Here is a 6,728-nt window from a genome sequence, read left to right as displayed (position 1 = left end):
CATTGATGAGAGAGAAAGATGAGAGAGAAACATCGATTAGCTACCTCTTGCATGCCCCCCACTGGGGATATGCCTGCAACCAAGGTCTTGCCTTTGATCAGAATTGAACCAGGGAACTTGCAGTCTGCAGGCTGATGCTATATCCACTGAGCCAAACTGGTTTTGGTGAAATAAAAATGTTTGATGGGTCTAAGGAATAGATAAATTTTCATGTTATACATTTCAAAATATGTTTGAATGTATAGTATAAATTTATTTTTTCTATTTTAATATATAATATAATTTATTTATAGTCCTAGTTCAATTATCATTCCTTTGAAACTTAGGACATTTAATGTTTGTATGATGTAATTTTTATTCCTTAATAGAGACTGGGGAAGTTTAGGTTACTTGAGATTTTTTATTGAGACCTACTAATAATATTACTGATACCATTGTTTTTAAACTATCCAAGTAATTGTTAACAGGATTAACATTGATAATTGAAATCTATATGTATCTTCACACTTTCTCTATTATTGTTTCAAATCATAGCTTCTAGCAAAAAAGAAATGACTGAGCTAAATAATGTCTTCTTTCTCTTCCTGAATCTACCTTCAAGTAAAAATATAATGAGAAGTGTGGGCCTGTTGGCCCTTAAAATAGAGTCAGGAAACAGGCATGAGCCAACTAGAATGGCATTTGGAAGAAGTTTTGAGCCCAGACATGTTCAATTAAAATTGAATTAGGAAATTCCAAAAATGTTTGTGAGAACCCAATCTGTATAAGACATTAAGCTTGTCTGGGAGATGTAAAGGAAAAAAAAATGGGAAGAGGGGGAAATGTGTGAAATGAATGTAATTTATTTCAATATGCATTTAGTCTGCACTATTTTGCACCAAACACCAAGTTTTAATATGAAGTCACAGTGATACTATCACACCTCAGATATAGTCTGTATGACTGATAAGTTTTAATAGCAAGTGTTATGATAGTTTAGAGAAAACATATAAATACTTATCCAATAAAAGTAAACAATTGTCAACGTAATCTATCCTATGTAATAAAAGTGTAACATGCAAATTGACCATCACTCCAACACACAAGATGACCCCAACCATATGGTCAAAGATGACTGCCCCATGTGGACTTAAGACGGCTGCCACAAGATGGCTAGCAGGGGAGGGTAGTTAGTGGTGACTGGGATAGAAGAGGAGGGAAGTTGGGCATGACCAGGCTGGCAGAGAACAGTTGGGGAGACCAGGCCTGCAGGGGAGGGAAGTTGAGGGGAACCAGGCCTGGAGGCGAGGACAGTTGGGAGGGACCAGGCCTGCAGGGGAGGGCAACTGGGGGTGACCTGGCTGGCAGAGGAGGGCAGTTGGGGGTGACCAGGCCTGCAGGGGAGTATAGTCAGGGGTGACCAGGCCAGCAGGGGAGGACAGTTAGGGGCAATAGGGCTGGCAAGGGAGCAGTTAGGAATCAATCAAGCTGGCAGGAGAATGGTTAGGGGGTATCAGAATGGGAAGGGGATATAAGAAGCAGTTATGGGCAATCAGACAGGAAGGCAGGCAAGCAGTCAGGTGAGAAGTTGGGAGTCAGCAGTCCCGGATTGTGAGAGGAATGTCTGGGACCCTCAAGGGGTCCCAGATTGGAGATGGTGCAGGCTGGGCTGAGGGACACCCCCACCCTGCACAAATCTTGTGCACCAGGCCTCTAGTGTTTTAATTAATGTTTTATTACTAGTATGTTCAATATTAATTGTGAATAATTTGTTTTAGTGTTGATTGCTAAATAATTGCCCAGAAAAAAAGAAAGGCTGAAAGAGCCAAAAAAGGAAGTATTTGTCAGTTAACCTTTTAATACATCAATTATAGAAAATTATCAAGAATAGAAAGCAAATAGGGTGTGTGGATGGAATCTCTTGCAAAGTATAACAATTATAGCTAACAATGATAATAAAAGGTAATGTCTCCATCAGGGCCAAATGATAATGACAAAATAAAGTGAATACTTGAAAATCGCACACTTAATGGTGATATTTGATGTTTTGTTATGGTGCAAATACACTTTTGAAACTTTATTTCAATGTATTATGTGTTTGAAATCAATTGCTAACTAGCCTCTCTGATATACAATGTAGAAGGGAACACATAAATACTTCAGACTTGATCTACTTTTATATTTTATATAACAAAATAAAATGTTAAATATATCTCCACCATAAGAAAAAAAGATAACATGTCAATGGAAAGAAGCTAGTTGCAACACCACAAGTTAATTTCCCTCCTTACTAAACTCTGTCTGCCATCCCCACAGGCATCTGACTCCATCTCACTTGCAGTCAATGTGTCTTAGTCCTGACTGCATCATTTCCTTTTCTCTGATAGGCATACATTCTTTGCTCTTATTTTTCTCCTTCTAAAATTGTAAACTTTACAGTTAATTTTAAAATATTAATGCCTTTGCTGGCTACTATTTCAGTTTCTAAACATCTGGACAAGCAGAGAAAAATGTTTCTTCCATTTCAGTGGTTTTACTCTATAAAATAATAATGGAATTCTAAATATCCCACCCGCTTTTTTGAATTATCATCAGTTTTATCATATTTCCAATTTCTTATATTCAAGACCAAACCACTTCAAACTTCTCCTTAGGATTTTGTTTTGATTCCATATTTTAAATCATCTTACTAATTACAAATTCTTCACACATTTCTTTAATTATATATTATTTTGTTGTTGTTGTTAATCCTCACCTGAGGGTATTTTTTCAATTGATTTTTTTAAATTTAAATTATTTATTGTTTAAAGTATTGTATAAAAGTCTCCTTTTCCCCCATTGACCTCTCTCCAGCTTCTCCCACCACCCACAGCGTGGAAGGGAGGAGAAGAGATAGAGAGAGAGAAACATGGATCTGAGAGAGGAACATGGATTGGTTGCCTCCCACAAGTGGGTCAGGGCCAGGAATAGCACCTACAACCAAGGTAAGTGCTCTTGACCAAAATCAAACCCAGGACTCTTTGGTCCTTGGGTCAACCTCTTTCCACTGAGCCAAACTTGGACAGTTGGGGGAGAGCAGGCCTGCAGGGAAGGGCAGTTGGGGGGATCCGGCTTATAGGGGAGGGTAGTTGGGGGCCAAATTATATTATTTTCCTGCAATGTTTCCACTGCCTTTCTCTAACCCTGTTTTCATTGGGCATCTTAATCCAACCCCAATCTGTATAACATTTCTGGACTCACCTTTTACCACTTTATCATATAACATGCTGCCCTACACATTGTTTGTATCCTGTGTCTCTTCTCGATAGTGTTTCCTGCTCCCTCTGTTTGTTTATATTTTGTCCACTCTTTTAAACTCAGCTGAGCACACCTCTTATAAGCTATCTGCAATGTTATAGGTATTTAAAACAAGTTATATCTAAAACGTACTTTATTATTTGTTTAATACCCAGATTTACATGCCTCTATGGAATTGTGATTTCTGTACCTGGGTTAATGGTACCATCAGAAAAAAAAAATGGGAAAGAAATCTGAAAACATCCTTGACTTCTTTCACTTCTATACTTCAATTTTGATCTGTGATGTTTTTCTTTTGTCCTCCTGAGTATCATTTGCATATGTCCTTCCTATTATTACCCCCTCCCCTCCACACACACACACACACACACACACACACACACTGTCTGTGTTAGGTCAGGTATTTATCAGTCTTTACCAAGGATACCACAACAATAGTCAGGATGCTCTGCCCGCCCCCCACCCCCTAGTTCCATCCACTCAATGGCCACTAGCATAGACATCTGCATCTGGATGTCTCTTAAGTAAATTATACTCAATATATTTCAAACTAAATTCACAATCCATCTTTTTCTCTTAAAAGTTGTCTCCTCTATTCCCTCCACATGAATGATGTCCTAACCAACCTGGTTTTTCAAGTTAGGGACCTGGACAGTGGTGTATTGGCACCAGCTCTGATGGCTTGGGAGAGTGAAGTGAAGTGTACACCTCTCTGCCACTCTGGATCATGAAGATAGCTTGACATTTGCCTTCATGGGCGTATTTTTACCACAGAAATTGGCAGAACCTAACATTTGGCATTTTTTATTTCTGTTTTGGATTATCATGGAGCAGGGTTACCGGCACACCACTCTCCAGGGTACCCACCGTGGCAGTTCTTTTCCTTTAACAGTGCATCTCAACTGTGTCAGAATTTTAAAGATTTTAAACCTAACATTTCTGCTTTTTCACATCCATTTGTACTCAATGTATATCATTGGTGAAATTTTCTTTCTTCCTTCTGTATCAAAATTTTAGTTATATGACACATCTGTAATATTGGCAGGAGCCTCAAATGAAGATGACAAACTAATTTCTAGGCCCTTTGCGGAAGGGCATTTGTAGATTGGGTTCCTCCCCGGCTTGTCACGTTTCCAAATGCCATGACTATTTACTTATGTTCAACTCCGTGGGATTCAACCAATGTTTCATGTTTCAAATGCTGTTCATTTTTACTTTAATATCCATTTTTCCTTACTCAAAATGCCTTGCTTATCCAACATCTAACATTAAGAAAAACACTATCTCACATTTTTAAAATTTATTTTTGCATTCTTGGGTACAACTTAACTTTGGTGACTGGCACAGAGCAGATACTCAACTAGCCTGAATATCAGCCTCAAATGACAAATGTCTTTTGCTTCTGCCTCACTTCAAGTCAGAGCATTTTTTGCATGCCTTCTGTGTATCAAGAACCCTGTGCACTGGTCTTAGGTCCTTTATAATGTGTGTATCTATAATACCAATGGATGATTTGAAGGTTTCATGTTTGTTACAAAGTGTATGCAAAAAACTTTCTTCCAAGAATTATGACATCAGGTTTGACCTGTAAACAATATCTACTTAGTGTTAGAGATTATCTCAATGTTTGATAGGACACACTGTGCCAATTAATTTAGGAATTATGACTAATGTAGTTGTGGCATTTTCATCCATGTGTGTATGTATGCATGTATGTATATATGCATCTGTTACCTATCTATTCATCCATCCATTATTTAAATCATAAAGGAAAGTTGCTAATTGCTACATACATATGTGTGTATTCATTGAATTCTGATAACATGCCTGTGAAACTGGTTTACTGACATTATCATCCTCTTTCTGCAAATGAATTAACTGGGCAGAAGAAATTACCGGTAAGCAAACTTTTCCAAAGTCATACAGGAAATACATGAAGGAAACAAATTGTCAACCTTGGCAATCTGGCTTCAAAGTCTGCTTTTAACTGCAATGCAGTGGTTCAGTCAATTCTAGTAAATGATAAAACAGCCAAAATAGTTACAAAAAAAGGACATTTAGAAGAAAGTAATCTTTCTTAAAATTTTTGATTCACCTTAACCTTTTTCTCTGTAAATATCAAATTATTATTTTGGGGGGGTTAAAGTAAGTGTTATGGGCCTGAATTTACTCTTTAATATACCTCCCGATGGAAGAATAGGTGATATCTAGGAGAAGCCTGTGTGAGTAATAGAGTATATATTTATGAAACACACTGTAGATTAACATGATTTTTTTTTTTTTACAAATTATGTGAATTTGTGTGAGTCAGACTTAAGCAAATGGCATTTAAATATTATATTGTAAAAATTGTTGAACTTATACAATCATTTGCACCTCATGGAAATCTAAATAGATGTCATTCATTGGGGGAAATTTTATTCTTTGTAAATTTTCAGTGCAGCACCTTCTTAAATCAGAACTGTTTTACTCTGAAAATAATGTTAGTACATTCAAATCCACTATTTAAACATAAATTTTGCTGATTTTATACTTGGAATAAGGCAAAGCCCATGCAAAGTACTAATTGATTTATCGCTAGCTCAGTTGTCTATGATTTCATGGAGCACGAATGTATTTACAGTTAAGTGTTATGACCTCCCAAGGGGAGAGTCCACAATATTGAGCACAGTGGCATTGAACAAAACAGCTTCTAGAGAAATATTAACCGATTTCTGTCCAGCTTTTAATGTGTCTGAGGGGAGCTTCTGTTTTGCAGATAATCTTGCTGCTTTTGCTATCAAGTAGAATTTTAGTTGGGCTTAGAATATATTTTCATTTCGGAGGAGGGAAAAAAAGTGAATAAATGGGACTGTGAAATATTGATAGGTGTACAGGAGTAAAAAGAGGCAGCGACCACCCAAATTTTATACACACACACATACACACACACACACACACACACACACACACACATTCTAGAGGCCCAGTGCACAAATTTATGCACAGGTGGGGTTCCTCCGCCTGGGCCTGGCTACTGATTGAGGCCTTTGGGGGGAGGTGGCTGGCAGGCTGGGAGAAGAGACCACAGGAGATTGGCTGTGGGAATGCACTGACCACCAGAGGGCAGCTCCTGCACTGAGTGTCAGTGTGCATTATAGCGACTGGTTGACTGGTCATTCGGGGCATTTGGTGGTAAGGGTCACTTAGGTTTTTTATATAATACTAGAGGCCCTGTCCATGAGCTTCATGCATGGGAGGGGGTCCCTCAGCCCAGCCTGCACCCTCTCCAATCTGAGACCCCTTCGGGGATGTGCAATTGCCAATTTAGGCCTGATCCCACGGGGACAGCTGGACATCCTGCTTGCAATCTGGGACTGCTGGCTCCTAACTGCCTCTGCCTGCCTGACTGATTGTCCCTAACCCCTCTGCCTTCCAGCCTGATCTGGCCCCCAACTGCTTTCCCCTGCAGG

Source organism: Pipistrellus kuhlii, unplaced genomic scaffold, assembly GCF_014108245.1.
Source record: "Pipistrellus kuhlii isolate mPipKuh1 unplaced genomic scaffold, mPipKuh1.p scaffold_m20_p_1, whole genome shotgun sequence".
In the NCBI taxonomy this organism is placed as follows: Eukaryota; Metazoa; Chordata; class Mammalia; order Chiroptera; family Vespertilionidae; genus Pipistrellus; species Pipistrellus kuhlii.
The sequence above is the reverse complement of the archived record's forward strand: the minus strand, read 5'-3'. Positions refer to the sequence as shown.